The sequence below is a fragment of the Oncorhynchus nerka genome, unplaced genomic scaffold (assembly GCF_034236695.1).
Source record: "Oncorhynchus nerka isolate Pitt River unplaced genomic scaffold, Oner_Uvic_2.0 unplaced_scaffold_1191, whole genome shotgun sequence".
In the NCBI taxonomy this organism is placed as follows: domain Eukaryota; kingdom Metazoa; phylum Chordata; class Actinopteri; order Salmoniformes; family Salmonidae; genus Oncorhynchus; species Oncorhynchus nerka.
Genome location: NW_027040150.1, coordinates 6275 through 25932, shown reverse-complemented (window position 1 = coordinate 25932; position 19658 = coordinate 6275). Strand labels below are relative to the sequence as shown.

At 42.7% G+C, this 19658-nt stretch overlaps 25 non-coding genes across 25 annotated transcripts; 13 read left to right on the top strand and 12 right to left on the bottom strand.

Annotated features, from left to right (window-relative positions):
* Positions 1-1162: 1162 nt before the first annotated feature.
* trnag-ucc (transfer RNA glycine (anticodon UCC)) lies at positions 1163-1234 on the bottom strand. The gene has a single exon. It is a non-coding gene; the product is annotated as a tRNA-Gly (tRNA).
* Positions 1235-2226: 992 nt separating this feature from the next.
* trnap-agg (transfer RNA proline (anticodon AGG)) lies at positions 2227-2298 on the top strand. Its single transcript has one exon. It is a non-coding gene; the product is annotated as a tRNA-Pro (tRNA).
* A 287-nt stretch (positions 2299-2585) lies between these two features.
* trnag-ucc (transfer RNA glycine (anticodon UCC)) lies at positions 2586-2657 on the bottom strand. The gene has a single exon. It is a non-coding gene; the product is annotated as a tRNA-Gly (tRNA).
* A 992-nt stretch (positions 2658-3649) lies between these two features.
* Positions 3650-3721, top strand: trnap-agg (transfer RNA proline (anticodon AGG)). Its single transcript has one exon. It is a non-coding gene; the product is annotated as a tRNA-Pro (tRNA).
* Positions 3722-4008: 287 nt separating this feature from the next.
* trnag-ucc (transfer RNA glycine (anticodon UCC)) lies at positions 4009-4080 on the bottom strand. Its single transcript has one exon. It is a non-coding gene; the product is annotated as a tRNA-Gly (tRNA).
* A 991-nt stretch (positions 4081-5071) lies between these two features.
* On the top strand, positions 5072-5143 carry trnap-agg (transfer RNA proline (anticodon AGG)). The gene has a single exon. It is a non-coding gene; the product is annotated as a tRNA-Pro (tRNA).
* Positions 5144-5430: 287 nt separating this feature from the next.
* Positions 5431-5502, bottom strand: trnag-ucc (transfer RNA glycine (anticodon UCC)). Its single transcript has one exon. It is a non-coding gene; the product is annotated as a tRNA-Gly (tRNA).
* Positions 5503-6495: 993 nt separating this feature from the next.
* Positions 6496-6567, top strand: trnap-agg (transfer RNA proline (anticodon AGG)). The gene has a single exon. It is a non-coding gene; the product is annotated as a tRNA-Pro (tRNA).
* A 287-nt stretch (positions 6568-6854) lies between these two features.
* trnag-ucc (transfer RNA glycine (anticodon UCC)) lies at positions 6855-6926 on the bottom strand. The gene has a single exon. It is a non-coding gene; the product is annotated as a tRNA-Gly (tRNA).
* A 988-nt stretch (positions 6927-7914) lies between these two features.
* On the top strand, positions 7915-7986 carry trnap-agg (transfer RNA proline (anticodon AGG)). Its single transcript has one exon. It is a non-coding gene; the product is annotated as a tRNA-Pro (tRNA).
* A 287-nt stretch (positions 7987-8273) lies between these two features.
* trnag-ucc (transfer RNA glycine (anticodon UCC)) lies at positions 8274-8345 on the bottom strand. Its single transcript has one exon. It is a non-coding gene; the product is annotated as a tRNA-Gly (tRNA).
* A 989-nt stretch (positions 8346-9334) lies between these two features.
* On the top strand, positions 9335-9406 carry trnap-agg (transfer RNA proline (anticodon AGG)). The gene has a single exon. It is a non-coding gene; the product is annotated as a tRNA-Pro (tRNA).
* Positions 9407-9696: 290 nt separating this feature from the next.
* On the bottom strand, positions 9697-9768 carry trnag-ucc (transfer RNA glycine (anticodon UCC)). Its single transcript has one exon. It is a non-coding gene; the product is annotated as a tRNA-Gly (tRNA).
* Positions 9769-10760: 992 nt separating this feature from the next.
* Positions 10761-10832, top strand: trnap-agg (transfer RNA proline (anticodon AGG)). Its single transcript has one exon. It is a non-coding gene; the product is annotated as a tRNA-Pro (tRNA).
* A 287-nt stretch (positions 10833-11119) lies between these two features.
* On the bottom strand, positions 11120-11191 carry trnag-ucc (transfer RNA glycine (anticodon UCC)). Its single transcript has one exon. It is a non-coding gene; the product is annotated as a tRNA-Gly (tRNA).
* A 993-nt stretch (positions 11192-12184) lies between these two features.
* Positions 12185-12256, top strand: trnap-agg (transfer RNA proline (anticodon AGG)). Its single transcript has one exon. It is a non-coding gene; the product is annotated as a tRNA-Pro (tRNA).
* Positions 12257-12543: 287 nt separating this feature from the next.
* trnag-ucc (transfer RNA glycine (anticodon UCC)) lies at positions 12544-12615 on the bottom strand. Its single transcript has one exon. It is a non-coding gene; the product is annotated as a tRNA-Gly (tRNA).
* A 992-nt stretch (positions 12616-13607) lies between these two features.
* On the top strand, positions 13608-13679 carry trnap-agg (transfer RNA proline (anticodon AGG)). The gene has a single exon. It is a non-coding gene; the product is annotated as a tRNA-Pro (tRNA).
* Positions 13680-15029: 1350 nt separating this feature from the next.
* On the top strand, positions 15030-15101 carry trnap-agg (transfer RNA proline (anticodon AGG)). Its single transcript has one exon. It is a non-coding gene; the product is annotated as a tRNA-Pro (tRNA).
* Positions 15102-15386: 285 nt separating this feature from the next.
* On the bottom strand, positions 15387-15458 carry trnag-ucc (transfer RNA glycine (anticodon UCC)). The gene has a single exon. It is a non-coding gene; the product is annotated as a tRNA-Gly (tRNA).
* Positions 15459-16451: 993 nt separating this feature from the next.
* On the top strand, positions 16452-16523 carry trnap-agg (transfer RNA proline (anticodon AGG)). Its single transcript has one exon. It is a non-coding gene; the product is annotated as a tRNA-Pro (tRNA).
* A 287-nt stretch (positions 16524-16810) lies between these two features.
* Positions 16811-16882, bottom strand: trnag-ucc (transfer RNA glycine (anticodon UCC)). Its single transcript has one exon. It is a non-coding gene; the product is annotated as a tRNA-Gly (tRNA).
* A 989-nt stretch (positions 16883-17871) lies between these two features.
* trnap-agg (transfer RNA proline (anticodon AGG)) lies at positions 17872-17943 on the top strand. Its single transcript has one exon. It is a non-coding gene; the product is annotated as a tRNA-Pro (tRNA).
* Positions 17944-18234: 291 nt separating this feature from the next.
* Positions 18235-18307, bottom strand: trnag-ucc (transfer RNA glycine (anticodon UCC)). The gene has a single exon. It is a non-coding gene; the product is annotated as a tRNA-Gly (tRNA).
* Positions 18308-19298: 991 nt separating this feature from the next.
* Positions 19299-19370, top strand: trnap-agg (transfer RNA proline (anticodon AGG)). The gene has a single exon. It is a non-coding gene; the product is annotated as a tRNA-Pro (tRNA).
* The last annotated feature ends 288 nt before the right edge of the window (positions 19371-19658 follow it).

Sequence of the window (19658 nt, the reverse complement as noted above, 5' to 3'; positions counted from 1 at the left end):
TATACATGATTTGATAACAAAAGAGAAAAGGTACAATTATGGGTTCATTCCTTGTTCTGGTAAAATGCATTTTTCTATTGTATAGGGCAGGAAGCAGTTAAAGGTCATAGGGGACACTAAAAATGCAGACACATAGACGCTTAGGCTAGCTGGGCATACAAGGAACAAAGGGATAGAAAAAGGAGGGGGTCAGCTAAATGACTAACTGATGGATTGCCTGGGGACGGGGTCGGCCAGGTGACTAACTGATGGATTGCAGGCATCGGTCACTTCACAGGGGAAACACAAGTCTGTTTGTCCTTGGACAAACCATATGAAGAGCAGGGGACCAGAACAGATGGGAACCCTAAAGCTATATGAGATGAAGGACACATACAATAGGGTCACAGAGTTAATTACAGGGTCTGAGCACAGGCCACAGGAAGGGGGGGATGTAAATTATTATCTTTAGGTCTAGGGAAAGGTCTTGACATCATATAATCTGGCCGAAAGCAGATGTGGGGGTTATTGAGCTGAACAAACAGGACGCACAGATTGGAATGTAACGTAATTTACATATGGGATGGGCTCATATGCAATGTGTGAATAAATACTGGAGCCAGGGCTTTGGAAAAGGTGTGGGTCCTGCAGGGCTCTCCGGCTTGTAATATGGGTGTATTAAAAGTCTATCATTGAATTCAAAGTTTTTGGTCGTGTCATGTTTGAATCGATTGGCCACTACAATATGGAGTGGTAACATAAGCAGTTGTGGAGGATGGAGACGGATACGCTGCACTTGTTGGTTCAACGTCGCACAACATTTATTATTTTTTGGTCTAGGGGTATGATTCTCGCTTAGGGTGCGAGAGGTCCCGGGTTCAAATCCCGGATGAGCCCTTTGCAGATCCTTGAACAAGCTCAGACAGGCAGATCTTGGGCCACTGGTCGGAACGCCAACTATCACCTCTTGGGCGCAGGACAAGGATGGCTGAATGGTTTTGGCGATGGACTGCAAATCTATTTTGATATGCACTTGTTGGTTCAACGTCGCACAACATTTATTATTTTAGATAAACTGAAGAATGTAGGAGCAATTCTAACTGCCACGAACAACGATAATGATTCAAATGTAATACACTTGAAATGACATCCAGCCCCTAAAACAAATGAATTTCTCATGCTCTGCATTGGCCGGGAATCGAACCCAGGTCAACTGCTTGGAAGGCAGCTATGCTCACCACTATACCACCAATGCTATGTGACGGTCATTAGCAACATGGAGACATCGACTCATATCTTGACCGTCATTTTTGTGGAAAGTGATCATTCTTTGACCAAACGGATCGTTGGTTTAGGTGTATGATTATGGCTTAGGTTGCGAGAGGTCCCTGGTTAAAACATCTATCATTTTAATCAGTACAGGTTACCTTCAGATTAGGCCCGTGACACTTGTGGGGAACGTAGGGCAAAACGGAGAACATTGCGACAAGTGGGGTCACATTACTTTGAAGCCCAAAGATTTTGGATTCTACAAACAGAAGTGGGCACATAGACTGTTCTGACTTCAGACGAGTCTCCTGACACTTGTGGGGGATGTAGAGAAAAATTGAGAATACCACCGTGTTCGTGAGGGTCTCCCCTTTCCATAGAGTGGTCATACGAAATTGTAGGTCAAACGGTTCCGAAGCTAGAGATGTTTTTGTGAGAAGACCGATTATAGGTATGTCTCATGGTTTGACAAAAACCGATCTAGGTCCACCATCTTTCACTGCAGATATGGAGGGGTAACATAAGCAGTTGTGGAGGATGGAGACGGATACGCTGAGTCTCAATCTCTCTACTTGAAAACTGATCTATTTGAATGGGTATTTTCAACATTGATTTACTTTGATTCACGTACCTTTGCGTCATTTGACTCAAAATAAACGAGTACCATTCTTTTTGAAGTCTTATTTTTTCATTTTCTCCTTAAAAAAATGATTTGATCTCATTTTGCACTATATTCATTTATAAAAACTCGTCATCAGTTAGCTGTCGCGACTGAAGAAGACAGAATGTGAAAGACACAGCAGATGAACTACAGAAGATTTGAACTGAAGCATGGTCAAGAGTTTGGAAGACTGTCATGCTCACAAGTAAAGCACAAAACACTCACATGATGTTCAATCGTTCCAAGCACCGTGGACACGTCAATCGATATCTTCACTGACATTGCTGCAGAAAGAAAGAAAAAGTCTTTTGGCAGAAGACTCGTTGGTCTAGGGGTATGATTCTCGCTTAGGGTGCGAGAGGTCCCGGGTTCAAATCCCGGATGAGCCCTTTTGCAGATCCTTGAACAAGCTCAGACAGGCAGATCTTGGGCCACTGGTCGGAACGCCAACTATCACCTCTTGGGCGCAGGACAAGGATGGCTGAATGGTTTTGGCGATGGACTGCAAATCTATTTTGATATGCACTTGTTGGTTCAACGTCGCACAACATTTATTATTTTAGATAAACTGAAGAATGTAGGAGCAATTCTAACTGCCACGAACAACGATAATGATTCAAATGTAATACACTTGAAATGACATCCAGCCCCTAAAACAAATGAATTTCTCATGCTCTGCATTGGCCGGGAATCGAACCCGGGTCAACTGCTTGGAAGGCAGCTATGCTCACCACTATACCACCAATGCTATGTGCCAGTCATTAGCAACATGGAGACATCGACTCATATCTTGACCGTCATTTTTGTGGAAAGTGATCATTCTTTGACCAAACGGATCGTTGGTTTAGGTGTATGATTATGGCTTAGGTTGCGAGAGGTCCCTGGTTAAAACATCTATCATTTTAATCAGTACAGGTTACCTTCAGATTAGGCCCGTGACACTTGTGGGGAACGTAGGGCAAAACGGAGAACATTGCGACAAGTGGGGTCACATTACTTTGAAGCCCAAAGATTTTGGATTCTACAAACAGAAGTGGGCACATAGACTGTTCTGACTTCAGACGAGTCTCCTGACACTTGTGGGGGATGTAGAGAAGAATTGAGAATACCACCGTGTTCGTGAGGGTCTCCCCTTTCCATAGAGTGGTCATGCGAAATTGTAGGTCAAACGGTTCCGAAGCTAGAGATGTTTCTGTGAGAAGACCGATTATAGGTATGTCTCATGGTTTGACAAAAACCGATCTAGGTCCACCATCTTTCACTGCAGATATGGAGGGGTAACATAAGCAGTTGTGGAGGATGGAGACGGATACGCTGAGTCTCAATCTCTCTACTTGAAAACTGATCTATTTGAATGGGTATTTTCAACATTGATTTACTTTGATTCACGTACCTTTGCGTCATTTGACTAAAAATAAACGAGTACCATTCTTTTTGAAGTCTTATTTTTTCATTTTCTCCTTAAAAAAATGATTTGATCTCATTTTGCACTATATTCATTTATAAAAACTCGTCATCAGTTAGCTGTCGCGACTGAAGAAGACAGAATGTGAAAGACACAGCAGATGAACTACAGAAGATTTGAACTGAAGCATGGTCAAGAGTTTGGAAGACTGTCATGCTCACAAGTAAAGCACAAAACACTCACATGATGTTCAATCGTTCCAAGCACCGTGGACACGTCAATCGATATCTTCACTGACATTGCTGCAGGAAGAAAGAAAAAGACTTTTTGCATAAGGCTCGTTGGTCTAGGGGTATGATTCTCGCTTAGGGTGCGAGAGGTCCCGGGTTCAAATCCCGGATGAGCCCTTTTGCAGATCCTTGAACAAGCTCAGACAGGCAGATCTTGGACCACTGGTCGGAACGCCAACTATCACCTCTTGGGCGCAGGACAAGGATGGCTGAATGGTTTTGGCGATGGACTGCAAATCTATTTTGATATGCACTCGTTGGTTCAACGTCGCACAACATTTATTATTTTAGATAAACTGAAGAATGTAGGAGCAATTCTAACTGCCACGAACAACGATAATGATTCAAATGTAATACACTTGAAATGACATCCAGCCCCTAAAACAAATGAATTTCTCATGCTCTGCATTGGCCGGGAATCGAACCCAGGTCAACTGCTTGGAAGGCAGCTATGCTCACCACTATACCACCAATGCTATGTGACAGTTATTAGCAACATGGAGACATCGACTCATATCTTGACCGTCATTTTTGTGGAAAGTGATCATTCTTTGACCAAACGGATCGTTGGTTTAGGTGTATGATTATGGCTTAGGTTGCGAGAGGTCCCTGGTTAAAACATCTATCATTTTAATCAGTACAGGTTACCTTCAGATTAGGCCCGTGACACTTGTGGGGAACGTAGGGCAAAACGGAGAACATTGCGACAAGTGGGGTCACATTACTTTGAAGCCCAAAGATTTTGGATTCTACAAACAGAAGTGGGCACATAGACTGTTCTGACTTCAGACGAGTCTCGTGATACTTGTGGGCGATGTAGATAAAAATTGAGAATACCACCGTGTTCGTGAGGGTCTCCCCTTTCCAGAGAGTGGTCATGCGAAATTGTAGGTCAAACGGTTCCGAAGCTAGAGATGTTTTTGAGAAAGACCGATTATAGGTATGTCTCATGGTTTGACAAAAACCGATCTAGGTCCACCATCTTTCACTGCAGATATGGAGGGGTAACATAAGCAGTTGTGGAGGATGGAGACGGATACGCTGAGTCTCAATCTCTCTACTTGAAAACTGATCTATTTGAATGGGTATTTTCAACATTGATTTACTTTGATTCACGTACCTTTGCGTCATTTGACTCAAAATAAACGAGTACCATTCTTTTTGAAGTCTTATTTTTTCATTTTCTCCTTAAAAAAATGATTTGATCTCATTTTGCACTATATTCATTTATAAAAACTCGTCATCAGTTAGCTGTCGCGACTGAAGAAGACAGAATGTGAAAGACACAGCAGATGAACTACAGAAGATTTGAACTGAAGCATGGTCAAGAGTTTGGAAGACTGTCATGCTCACAAGTAAAGCACAAAACACTCACATGATGTTCAATCGTTCCAAGCACCGTGGACACGTCAATCGATATCTTCACTGACATTGCTGCAGAAAGAAAGAAAAAAACTTTGGGCACAAGGCTCGTTGGTCTAGGGGTATGATTCTCGCTTAGGGTGCGAGAGGTCCCGGGTTCAAATCCCGGATGAGCCCTTTTGCAGATCCTTGAACGAGCTCAGACAGGCAGATCTTGGGCCACTGGTCGGAATGCCAACTATCACCTCTTGGGCGCAGGACAAGGATGGCTGAATGGTTTTGGCGATGGACTGCAAATCTATTGTGATATGCACTTGTTGGTTCAACGTCGCACAACATTTATTATTTTAGATAAACTGAAGAATGTAGGAGCAATTCTAACTGCCACGAAGAACGATAATGATTCAAATGTAATACACTTGAAATGACATCCAGCCCCTAAAACAAATGAATTTCTCATGCTCTGCATTGGCCGGGAATCGAACCCAGGTCAACTGCTTGGAAGGCAGCTATGCTCACCACTATACCACCAATGCTATGTGACAGGTCATTAGCAACATGGAGACATCGACTCATATCTTGACCGTCATTTTTGTGGAAAGTGATCATTCTTTGACCAAACGGATCGTTGGTTTAGGTGTATGATTATGGCTTAGGTTGCGAGAGGTCCCTGGTTAAAACATCTATCATTTTAATCAGTACAGGTTACCTTCAGATTAGGCCCGTGACACTTGTGGGGAACGTAGGGCAAAACGGAGAACATTGCGACAAGTGGGGTCACATTACTTTGAAGCCCAAAGATTTTGGATTCTACAAACAGAAGTTGGCACATAGACTGTTCTGACTTCAGACGAGTCTCCTGACACTTGTGGGGGATGTAGAGGAAAATTGAGAATACCACCGTGTTCGTGAGGGTCTCCCCTTTCCAGAGAGTGGTCATGCGAAATTGTAGGTCAAACGGTTCCGAAGCTAGAGATGTTTTTGTGAGAAGACCGATTATAGGTATGTCTCATGGTTTGACAAAATCCGATCTAGGTCCATCATCTTTCACTGCAGATATGGAGGGGTAACATAAGCAGTTGTGGGGGATGGAGACGGATACGCTGAGTCTCAATCTCTCTACTTGAAAACTGATCTATTTGAATGGGTATTTTCAACATTAATTTACTTTGATTCACGTACCTTTGCGTCATTTGACTCAAAATAAACGAGTTCCATTCTTTTTGAAGTCTTATTTTTTCATTTTCTCCTTTAAAAAACGATTTGATCTCATTTTCCACTATATTCATTTATAAAAACTCGTCATCAGTTATCTGTCGCGACTGAAGAAGACAGAATGTGAAAGACACAGCAGATGAACTACAGAAGATTTGAACTGAAGCATGGTCAAGAGTTTGGAAGACTGTCATGCTCACAAGTAAAGCACAAAACACTCACATGATGTTCAATCGTTCCAAGCACTGTGGACACGTCAATCGATATCTTCACTGACATTGCTGCAGAAAGAAAGAAAACATCTTTGGGCACAAGGCTCGTTGGTCTAGGGGTATGATTCTCGCTTAGGGTGCGAGAGGTCCCGGGTTCAAATCCCGGATGAGCCCTTTTGCAGATCCTTGAACGAGCTCAGACAGGCAGATCTTGGGCCACTGGTCGGAATGCCAACTATCACCTCTTGGGCGCAGGACAAGGATGGCTAAATGGTTTTGGCGATGGACTGCAAATCTATTGTGATATGCACTTGTTGGTTCAACGTCGCACAACATTTATTATTTTAGATAAACTGAAGAATGTAGGAGCAATTCTAACTGCCACGAAGAACGATAATGATTCAAATGTAATACACTTGAAATGACATCCAGCCCCTAAAACAAATGAATTTCTCATGCTCTGCATTGGCCGGGAATCGAACCCGGGTCAACTGCTTGGAAGGCAGCTATGCTCACCACTATACCACCAATGCTATGTGCAGGTCATTAGCAAAATGGAGACATCGACTCATATCTTGACCGTCATTTTTGTGGAAAGTGATCATTCTTTGACCAAACGGATCGTTGGTTTAGGTGTATGATTATGGCTTAGGTTGCGAGAGGTCCCTGGTTAAAACATCTATCATTTTAATCAGTACAGTACCTTCAGATTAGGCCCGTGACACTTGTGGGGAACGTAGGGCAAAACGGAGAACATTGCGACAAGTGGGGTCACATTACTTTGAAGCCCAAAGATTTTGGATTCTACAAACAGAAGTTGGCACATAGACTGTTCTGACTTCAGACGAGTCTCCTGACACTTGTGGGGGATGTAGAGAAAAATTGAGAATACCACCGTGTTCGTGAGGGTCTCCCCTTTCCAGAGTGGTCATGCGAAATTGTAGGTCAAACGGTTCCGAAGCTAGAGATGTTTTTGTGAGAAGACCGATTATAGGTATGTCTCATGGTTTGACAAAAACCGATCTAGGTCCATCATCTTTCACTGCAGATATGGAGGGGTAACATAAGCAGTTGTGGAGGATGGAGACGGATACGCTGAGTCTCAATCTCTCTACTTGAAAACTGATCTATTTGAATGGGTATTTTCAACATTAATTTACTTTGATTCACGTACCTTTGCGTCATTTGACTCAAAATAAACGAGTTCCATTCTTTTTGAAGTCTTATTTTTTCATTTTCTCCTTAAAAAAATGATTTGATCTCATTTTCCACTATATTCATTTATAAAAACTCGTCATCAGTTAGCTGTCGCGACTGAAGAAGACAGAATGTGAAAGACACAGCAGATGAACTACAGAAGATTTGAACTGAAGCATGGTCAAGAGTTTGGAAGACTGTCATGCTCACAAGTAAAGCACAAAACACTCACATGATGTTCAATCGTTCCAAGCACCGTGGACACGTCAATCGATATCTTCACTGACATTGCTGCAGAAAGAAAGAAAAAGACTTTGGGCGGAAGGCTCGTTGGTCTAGGGGTATGATTCTCGCTTAGGGTGCGAGAGGTCCCGGGTTCAAATCCCGGATGAGCCCTTTTGCAGATCCTTGAACAAGCTCAGACAGGCAGATCTTGGGCCACTGGTCGGAACGCCAACTATCACCTCTTGGGCGCAGGACAAGGATGGCTGAATGGTTTTGGCGATGGACTGCAAATCTATTTTGATATGCACTTGTTGGTTCAACGTCGCACAACATTTATTATTTTAGATAAACTGAAGAATGTAGGAGCAATTCTAACTGCCACGAACAACGATAATGATTCAAATGTAATACACTTGAAATGACATCCAGCCCCTAAAACAAATGAATTTCTCATGCTCTGCATTGGCCGGGAATCGAACCCAGGTCAACTGCTTGGAAGGCAGCTATGCTCACCACTATACCACCAATGCTATGTGACGGTCATTAGCAACATGGAGACATCGACTCATATCTTGACCGTCATTTTTGTGGAAAGTGATCATTCTTTGACCAAACGGATCGTTGGTTTAGGTGTATGATTATGGCTTAGGTTGCGAGAGGTCCCTGGTTAAAACATCTATCATTTTAATCAGTACAGGTTACCTTCAGATTAGGCCCGTGACACTTGTGGGGAACGTAGGGCAAAACGGAGAACATTGCGACAAGTGGGGTCACATTTTGAAGCCCAAAGATTTTGGATTCTACAAACAGAAGTGGGCACATAGACTGTTCTGACTTCAGACGAGTCTCCTGACACTTGTGGGGGATGTAGAGAAAAATTGAGAATACCACCGTGTTCGTGAGGGTCTCCCCTTTCCATAGAGTGGTCATGCGAAATTGTAGGTCAAACGGTTCCGAAGCTAGAGATGTTTTTGTGAGAAGACCGATTATAGGTATGTCTCATGGTTTGACAAAAACCGATCTAGGTCCACCATCTTTCACTGCAGATATGGAGGGGTAACATAAGCAGTTGTGGAGGATGGAGACGGATACGCTGAGTCCCAATCTCTCTACTTGAAAACTGATCTATTTGAATGGGTATTTTCAACATTGATTTACTTTGATTCACGTACCTTTGCGTCATTTGACTCAAAATAAACGAGTACCATTCTTTTTGAAGTCTTATTCTTTCATTTTCTCCTTAAAAAAATGATTTGATCTCATTTTGCACTATATTCATTTATAAAAACTCGTCATCAGTTAGCTGTCGCGACTGAAGAAGACAGAATGTGAAAGACACAGCAGATGAACTACAGAAGATTTGAACTGAAGCATGGTCAAGAGTTTGGAAGACTGTCATGCTCACAAGTAAAGCACAAAACACTCACATGATGTTCAATCGTTCCAAGCACCGTGGACACGTCAATCGATATCTTCACTGACATTGCTGCAGGAAGAAAGAAAAAGACTTTGGGCGGAAGGCTCGTTGGTCTAGGGGTATGATTCTCGCTTAGGGTGCGAGAGGTCCCGGGTTCAAATCCCGGATGAGCCCTTTTGCAGCAGATCCTTGAACAAGCTCAGACAGGCAGATCTTGGGCCACTGGTCGGAACGCCAACTATCACCTCTTGGGCGCAGGACAAGGATGGCTGAATGGTTTTGGCGATGGACTGCAAATCTATTTTGATATGCACTTGTTGGTTCAACGTCGCACAACATTTATTATTTTAGATAAACTGAAGAATGTAGGAGCAATTCTAACTGCCACGAACAACGATAATGATTCAAATGTAATACACTTGAAATGACATCCAGCCCCTAAAACAAATGAATTTCTCATGCTCTGCATTGGCCGGGAATCGAACCCAGGTCAACTGCTTGGAAGGCAGCTATGCTCACCACTATACCACCAATGCTATGTGACGGTCATTAGCAACATGGAGACATCGACTCATATCTTGACCGTCATTTTTGTGGAAAGTGATCATTCTTTGACCAAACGGATCGTTGGTTTAGGTGTATGATTATGGCTTAGGTTGCGAGAGGTCCCTGGTTAAAACATCTATCATTTTAATCAGTACAGGTTACCTTCAGATTAGGCCCGTGACACTTGTGGGGAACGTAGGGCAAAACGGAGAACATTGCGACAAGTGGGGTCACATTACTTTGAAGCCCAAAGATTTTGGATTCTACAAACAGAAGTGGGCACATAGACTGTTCTGACTTCAGACGAGTCTCCTGACACTTGTGGGGGATGTAGAGAAAAATTGAGAATACCACCGTGTTCGTGAGGGTCTCCCCTTTCCATAGAGTGGTCATACGAAATTGTAGGTCAAACGGTTCCGAAGCTAGAGATGTTTTTGTGAGAAGACCGATTATAGGTATGTCTCATGGTTTGACAAAAACCGATCTAGGTCCACCATCTTTCACTGCAGATATGGAGGGGTAACATAAGCAGTTGTGGAGGATGGAGACGGATACGCTGAGTCTCAATCTCTCTACTTGAAAACTGATCTATTTGAATGGGTATTTTCAACATTGATTTACTTTGATTCACGTACCTTTGCGTCATTTGACTCAAAATAAACGAGTTCCATTCTTTTTGAAGTCTTATTTTTTCATTTTCTCCTTAAAAAAATGATTTGATCTCATTTTCCACTATATTCATTTATAAAAACTCGTCATCAGTTAGCTGTCGCGACTGAAGAAGACAGAATGTGAAAGACACAGCAGATGAACTACAGAAGATTTGAACTGAAGCATGGTCAAGAGTTTGGAAGACTGTCATGCTCACAAGTAAAGCACAAAACACTCACATGATGTTCAATCGTTCCAAGCACCGTGGACACGTCAATCGATATCTTCACTGACATTGCTGCAGAAAGAAAGAAAAAAATTTTGGGCACAAGGCTCGTTGGTCTAGGGGTATGATTCTCGCTTAGGGTGCGAGAGGTCCCGGGTTCAAATCCCGGATGAGCCCTTTTGCAGATCCTTGAACGAGCTCAGACAGGCAGATCTTGGGCCACTGGTCGGAATGCCAACTATCACCTCTTGGGCGCAGGACAAGGATGGCTGAATGGTTTTGGCGATGGACTGCAAATCTATTTTGATATGCACTTGTTGGTTCAACGTCGCACAACATTTATTATTTTAGATAAACTGAAGAATGTAGGAGCAATTCTAACTGCCACGAACAACGATAATGATTCAAATGTAATACACTTGAAATGACATCCAGCCCCTAAAACAAATGAATTTCTCATGCTCTGCATTGGCCGGGAATCGAACCCAGGTCAACTGCTTGGAAGGCAGCTATGCTCACCACTATACCACCAATGCTATGTGCAGTCATTAGCAACATGGAGACATCGACTCATATCTTGACCGTCATTTTTGTGGAAAGTGATCATTCTTTGACCAAACGGATCGTTGGTTTAGGTGTATGATTATGGCTTAGGTTGCGAGAGGTCCCTGGTTAAAACATCTATCATTTTAATCAGTACAGGTTACCTTCAGATTAGGCCCGTGACACTTGTGGGGAACGTAGGGCAAAACGGAGAACATTGCGACAAGTGGGGTCACATTACTTTGAAGCCCAAAGATTTTGGATTCTACAAACAGAAGTGGGCACATAGACTGTTCTGACTTCAGACGAGTCTCCTGACACTTGTGGGGGATGTAGAGAAAATTGAGAATACCACCGTGTTCGTGAGGGTCTCCCCTTTCCATAGAGTGGTCATACGAAATTGTAGGTCAAACGGTTCCGAAGCTAGAGATGTTTTTGTGAGAAGACCGATTATAGGTATGTCTCATGGTTTGACAAAAACCGATCTAGGTCCACCATCTTTCACTGCAGATATGGAGGGGTAACATAAGCAGTTGTGGAGGATGGAGACGGATACGCTGAGTCTCAATCTCTCTACTTGAAAACTGATCTATTTGAATGGGTATTTTCAACATTGATTTACTTTGATTCACGTACCTTTGCATCATTTGACTCAAAATAAACGAGTACCATTCTTTTTGAAGTCTTATTTTTTCATTTTCTCCTTAAAAAAATGATTTGATCTCATTTTGCACTATATTCATTTATAAAAACTCGTCATCAGTTAGCTGTCGCGACTGAAGAAGACAGAATGTGAAAGACACAGCAGATGAACTACAGAAGATTTGAACTGAAGCATGGTCAAGAGTTTGGAAGACTGTCATGCTCACAAGTAAAGCACAAAACACTCACATGATGTTCAATCGTTCCAAGCACCGTGGACACGTCAATCGATATCTTCACTGACATTGCTGCAGAAAAAGAAAAAAAAAAACTTTTGGGCACAAGGCTCGTTGGTCTAGGGGTATGATTCTCGCTTAGGGTGCGAGAGGTCCCGGGTTCAAATCCCGGATGAGCCCTTTTGCAGATCCTTGAACAAGCTCAGACAGGCAGATCTTGGGCCACTGGTCGGAACGCCAACTATCACCTCTTGGGCGCAGGACAAGGATGGCTGAATGGTTTTGGCGATGGACTGCAAATCTATTTTGATATGCACTTGTTGGTTCAACGTCGCACAACATTTATTATTTTAGATAAACTGAAGAATGTAGGAGCAATTCTAACTGCCACGAACAACGATAATGATTCAAATGTAATACACTTGAAATGACATCCAGCCCCTAAAACAAATGAATTTCTCATGCTCTGCATTGGCCGGGAATCGAACCCAGGTCAACTGCTTGGAAGGCAGCTATGCTCACCACTATACCACCAATGCTATGTGCAGGTCATTAGCAAAATGGAGACATCGACTCATATCTTGACCGTCATTTTTGTGGAAAGTGAACATTCTTTGACCAAACGGATCGTTGGTTTAGGTGTATGATTATGGCTTAGGTTGCGAGAGGTCCCTGGTTAAAACATCTATCATTTTAATCAGTACAGGTTACCTTCAGATTAGGCCCGTGACACTTGTGGGGAACGTAGGGCAAAACGGAGAACATTGCGACAAGTGGGGTCACATTACTTTGAAGCCCAAAGATTTTGGATTCTACAAACAGAAGTTGGCACATAGACTGTTAAGACTTCAGACGAGTCTCCTGACACTTGTGGGGGATGTAGAGGAAAATTGAGAATACCACCGTGTTCGTGAGGGTCTCCCCTTTCCAGAGAGTGGTCATGCGAAATTGTAGGTCAAACGGTTCCGAAGCTAGAGATGTTTTTGTGAGAAGACCGATTATAGGTATGTCTCATGGTTTGACAAAAACCGATCTAGGTCCACCATCTTTCACTGCAGATATGGAGGGGTAACATAAGCAGTTGTGGAGGATGGAGACGGATACGCTGAGTCTCAATCTCTCTACTTGAAAACTGATCTATTTGAATGGGTATTTTCAACATTAATTTACTTTGATTCACGTACCTTTGCGTCATTTGACTCAAAATAAACGAGTACCATTCTTTTTGAAGTCTTATTCTTTCATTTTCTCCTTAAAAAAATGATTTGATCTCATTTTCCACTATATTCATTTATAAAAACTCGTCATCAGTTAGCTGTCGCGACTGAAGAAGACAGAATGTGAAAGACACAGCAGATGAACTACAGAAGATTTGAACTGAAGCATGGTCAAGAGTTTGGAAGACTGTCATGCTCACAAGTAAAGCACAAAACACTCACATGATGTTCAATCGTTCCAAGCACCGTGGACACGTCAATCGATATCTTCACTGACATTGCTGCAGAAAGAAAAAAAAAAACTTTGGGCACAAGGCTCGTTGGTCTAGGGGTATGATTCTCGCTTAGGGTGCGAGAGGTCCCGGGTTCAAATCCCGGATGAGCCCTTTTGCAGATCCTTGAACAAGCTCAGACAGGCAGATCTTGGGCCACTGGTCGGAATGCCAACTATCACCTCTTGGGCGCAGGACAAGGATGGCTGAATGGTTTTGGCGATGGACTGCAAATCTATTTTGATATGCACTTGTTGGTTCAACGTCGCACAACATTTATTATTTTAGATAAACTGAAGAATGTAGGAGCAATTCTAACTGCCACGAACAACGATAATGATTCAAATGTAATACACTTGAAATGACATCCAGCCCCTAAAACAAATGAATTTCTCATGCTCTGCATTGGCCGGGAATCGAACCCAGGTCTGCTTGGAAGGCAGCTATGCTCACCACTATACCACCAATGCTATGTGACAGGTCATTAGCAACATGGAGACATCGACTCATATCTTGACCGTCATTTTTGTGGAAGTGATCATTCTTTGACCAAACGGATCGTTGGTTTAGGTGTATGATTATGGCTTAGGTTGCGAGAGGTCCCTGGTTAAAACATCTATCATTTTAATCAGTACAGGTTACCTTCAGATTAGGCCCGTGACACTTGTGGGGAACGTAGGGCAAAACGGAGAACATTGCGACAAGTGGGGTCACATTACTTTGAAGCCCAAAGATTTTGGATTCTACAAACAGAAGTGGGCACATAGACTGTTCTGACTTCAGACGAGTCTCCTGACACTTGTGGGGGATGTAGAGAAAAATTGAGAATACCACCGTGTTCGTGAGGGTCTCCCCTTTCCATAGAGTGGTCATACGAAATTGTAGGTCAAACGGTTCCGAAGCTAGAGATGTTTTTGTGAGAAGACCGATTATAGGTATGTCTCATGGTTTGACAAAAACCGATCTAGGTCCACCATCTTTCACTGCAGATATGGAGGGGTAACATAAGCAGTTGTGGAGGATGGAGAGACGGATACGCTGAGTCTCAATCTCTCTACTTGAAAACTGATCTATTTGAATGGGTATTTTCAACATTAATTTACTTTGATTCACGTACCTTTGCGTCATTTGACTCAAAATAAACGAGTTCCATTCTTTTTGAAGTCTTATTTTTTCATTTTCTCCTTAAAAAAATGATTTGATCTCATTTTGCACTATATTCATTTATAAAAACTCGTCATCAGTTAGCTGTCGCGACTGAAGAAGACAGAATGTGAAAGACACAGCAGATGAACTACAGAAGATTTGAACTGAAGCATGGTCAAGAGTTTGGAAGACTGTCATGCTCACAAGTAAAGCACAAAACACTCACATGATGTTCAATCGTTCCAAGCACCGTGGACACGTCAATCGATATCTTCACTGACATTGCTGCAGAAAGAAAGAAAACAACTTTGGGCACAAGGCTCGTTGGTCTAGGGGTATGATTCTCGCTTAGGGTGCGAGAGGTCCCGGGTTCAAATCCCGGATGAGCTTTTGCAGATCCTTGAACAAGCTCAGACAGGCAGATCTTGGGCCACTGGTCGGAACGCCAACTATCACCTCTTGGGCGCAGGACAAGGATGGCTGAATGGTTTTGGCGATGGACTGCAAATCTATTTTGATATGCACTTGTTGGTTCAACGTCGCACAACATTTATTATTTTAGATAAACTGAAGAATGTAGGAGCAATTCTAACTGCCACGAACAACGATAATGATTCAAATGTAATACACTTGAAATGACATCCAGCCCCTAAAACAAATGAATTTCTCATGCTCTGCATTGGCCGGGAATCGAACCCAGGTCAACTGCTTGGAAGGCAGCTATGCTCACCACTATACCACCAATGCTATGTGCAGGTCATTAGCAACATGGAGACATCGACTCATATCTTGACCGTCATTTTTGTGGAAAGTGATCATTCTTTGACCAAACGGATCGTTGGTTTAGGTGTATGATTATGGCTTAGGTTGCGAGAGGTCCCTGGTAAAACATCTATCATTTTAATCAGTACAGGTTACCTTCAGATTAGGCCCGTGACACTTGTGGGGAACGTAGGGCAAAACGGAGAACATTGCGACAAGTGGGGTCACATTACTTTGAAGCCCAAAGATTTTGGATTCTACAAACAGAAGTGGGCACATAGACTGTTCTGACTTCAGACGAGTCTCCTGACACTTGTGGGGGATGTAGAGAAAAATTGAGAATACCACCGTGTTCGTGAGGGTCTCCCCTTTCCATAGAGTGGTCATACGAAATTGTAGGTCAAACGGTTCCGAAGCTAGAGATGTTTTTGTGAGAAGACCGATTATAGGTATGTCTCATGGTTTGACAAAAACCGATCTAGGTCCACCATCTTTCACTGCAGATATGGAGGGGTAACATAAGCAGTTGTGGAGGATGGAGACGGATACGCTGAGTCTCAATCTCTCTACTTGAAAACTGATCTATTTGAATGGGTATTTTCAACATTGATTTACTTTGATTACGTACCTTTGCGTCATTTGACTCAAAATAAACGAGTTCCATTCTTTTTGAAGTCTTATTTTTCATTTTCTCCTTAAAAAAATGATTTGATCTCATTTTGCACTATATTCATTTATAAAAACTCGTCATCAGTTAGCTGTCGCGACTGAAGAAGACAGAATGTGAAAGACACAGCAGATGAACTACAGAAGATTTGAACTGAAGCATGGTCAAGAGTTTGGAAGACTGTCATGCTCACAAGTAAAGCACAAAACACTCACATGATGTTCAATCGTTCCAAGCACCGTGGACACGTCAATCGATATCTTCACTGACATTGCTGCAGAAAGAAAAAAAAAAAAAGACTTTGGGCACAAGGCTCGTTGGTCTAGGGGTATGATTCTCGCTTAGGGTGCGAGAGGTCCCGGGTTCAAATCCCGGATGAGCCCTTTTGCAGATCCTTGAACAAGCTCAGACAGGCAGATCTTGGGCCACTGGTCGGAACGCCAACTATCACCTCTTGGGCGCAGGACAAGGATGGCTGAATGGTTTTGGCGATGGACTGCAAATCTATTTTGATATGCACTTGTTGGTTCAACGTCGCACAACATTTATTATTTTAGATAAACTGAAGAATGTAGGAGCAATTCTAACTGCCACGAACAACGATAATGATTCAAATGTAATACACTTGAAATGACATCCAGCCCCTAAAACAAATGAATTTCTCATGCTCTGCATTGGCCGGGAATCGAACCCGGGTCAACTGCTTGGAAGGCAGCTATGCTCACCACTATACCACCAATGCTATGTGCAGGTCATTAGCAAAATGGAGACATCGACTCATATCTTGACCGTCATTTTTGTGGAAAGTGAACATTCTTTGACCAAACGGATCGTTGGTTTAGGTGTATGATTATGGCTTAGGTTGCGAGAGGTCCCTGGTTAAAACATCTATCATTTTAATCAGTACAGGTTACCTTCAGATTAGGCCCGTGACACTTGTGGGGAACGTAGGGCAAAACGGAGAACATTGCGACAAGTGGGGTCACATTACTTTGAAGCCCAAAGATTTTGGATTCTACAAACAGAAGTGGGCACAGACTGTTCTGACTTCAGACGAGTCTCCTGACACTTGTGGGGGATGTAGAGAAAAATTGAGAATACCACCGTGTTCGTGAGGGTCTCCCCTTTCCAGAGAGTGGTCATGCGAAATTGTAGGTCAAACGGTTCCGAAGCTAGAGATGTTTTTGTGAGAAGACCGATTATAGGTATGTCTCATGGTTTGACAAAAACCGATCTAGGTCCACCATCTTTCACTGCAGATATGGAGGGGTAACATAAGCAGTTGTGGAGGATGGAGACGGATACGCTGAGTCTCAATCTCTCTACTTGAAAACTGATCTATTTGAATGGGTATTTTCAACATTGATTTACTTTGATTCACGTACCTTTGCGTCATTTGACTCAAAATAAACGAGTACCATTCTTTTTGAAGTCTTATTTTTTCATTTTCTCCTTAAAAAAATGATTTGATCTCATTTTGCACTATATTCATTTATAAAAACTCGTCATCAGTTAGCTGTCGCGACTGAAGAAGACAGAATGTGAAAGACACAGCAGATGAACTACAGAAGATTTGAACTGAAGCATGGTCAAGAGTTTGGAAGACTGTCATGCTCACAAGTAAAGCACAAAACACTCACATGATGTTCAATCGTTCCAAGCACCGTGGACACGTCAATCGATATCTTCACTGACATTGCTGCAGAAAAAGAAAAAACTTTTTGGGCACAAGGCTCGTTGGTCTAGGGGTATGATTCTCGCTTAGGGTGCGAGAGGTCCCGGGTTCAAATCCCGGATGAGCCCTTTTGCAGATCCTTGAACAAGCTCAGACAGGCAGATCTTGGGCACTGGTCGGAACGCCAACTATCACCTCTTGGGCGCAGGACAAGGATGGCTGAATGGTTTTGGCGATGGACTGCAAATCTATTTTGATATGCACTTGTTGGTTCAACGTCGCACAACATTTATTATTTTAGATAAACTGAAGAATGTAGGAGCAATTCTAACTGCCACGAACAACGATAATAATTCATTCAAAATGTAATACACTTGAAATGACATCCAGCCCCTAAAACAAATGAATTTCTCATGCTCTGCATTGGCCGGGAATCGAACCCAGGGTCAACTGCTTGGAAGGCAGCTATGCTCACCACTATACCACCAATGCTATGTGCAGTCATTAGCAACATGGAGACATCGACTCATATCTTGACCGTCATTTTTGTGGAAAGTGATCATTCTTTGACCAAACGGATCGTTGGTTTAGGTGTATGATTATGGCTTAGGTTGCGAGAGGTCCCTGGTTAAAACATCTATCATTTTAATCAGTACAGGTTACCTTCAGATTAGGCCCGTGACACTTGTGGGGAACGTAGGGCAAAACGGAGAACATTGCGACAAGTGGGGTCACATTACTTTGAAGCCCAAAGATTTTGGATTCTACAAACAGAAGTGGGCACATAGACTGTTCTGACTTCAGACGAGTCTCCTGACACTTGTGGGGGATGTAGAGAAAAATTGAGAATACCACCGTGTTCGTGAGGGTCTCCCCTTTCCATAGAGTGGTCATACGAAATTGTAGGTCAAACGGTTCCGAAGCTAGAGATGTTTTTGTGAGAAGACCGATTATAGGTATGTCTCATGGTTTGACAAAAACCGATCTAGGTCCACCATCTTTCACTGCAGATATGGAGGGGTAACATAAGCAGTTGTGGAGGATGGAGACGGATACGCTGAGTCTCAATCTCTCTACTTGAAAACTGATCTATTTGAATGGGTATTTTCAACATTGATTTACTTTGATTCACGTACCTTTGCGTCATTTGACTCAAAATAAACGAGTACCATTCTTTTTGAAGTCTTATTTTTTCATTTTCTCCTTAAAAAAATGATTTGATCTCATTTTGCACTATATTCATTTATAAAAACTCGTCATCAGTTAGCTGTCGCGACTGAAGAAGACAGAATGTGAAAGACACAGCAGATGAACTACAGAAGATTTGAACTGAAGCATGGTCAAGAGTTTGGAAGACTGTCATGCTCACAAGTAAAGCACAAAACACTCACATGATGTTCAATCGTTCCAAGCACCGTGGACACGTCAATCGATATCTTCACTGACATTGCTGCAGAAAGAAAGAAAAAGACTTTGGGCAGAAGGCTCGTTGGTCTAGGGGTATGATTCTCGCTTAGGGTGCGAGAGGTCCCGGGTTCAAATCCCGGATGAGCCCTTTTGCAGATCCTTGAACAAGCTCAGACAGGCAGATCTTGGGCACTGGTCGGAACGCCAACTATCACCTCTTGGGCGCAGGACAAGGATGGCTGAATGGTTTTGGCGATGGACTGCAAATCTATTTTGATATGCACTTGTTGGTTCAACGTCGCACAACATTTATTATTTTAGATAAACTGAAGAATGTAGGAGCAATTCTAACTGCCACGAACAACGATAATGATTCAAATGTAATACACTTGAAATGACATCCAGCCCCTAAAACAAATGAATTTCTCATGCTCTG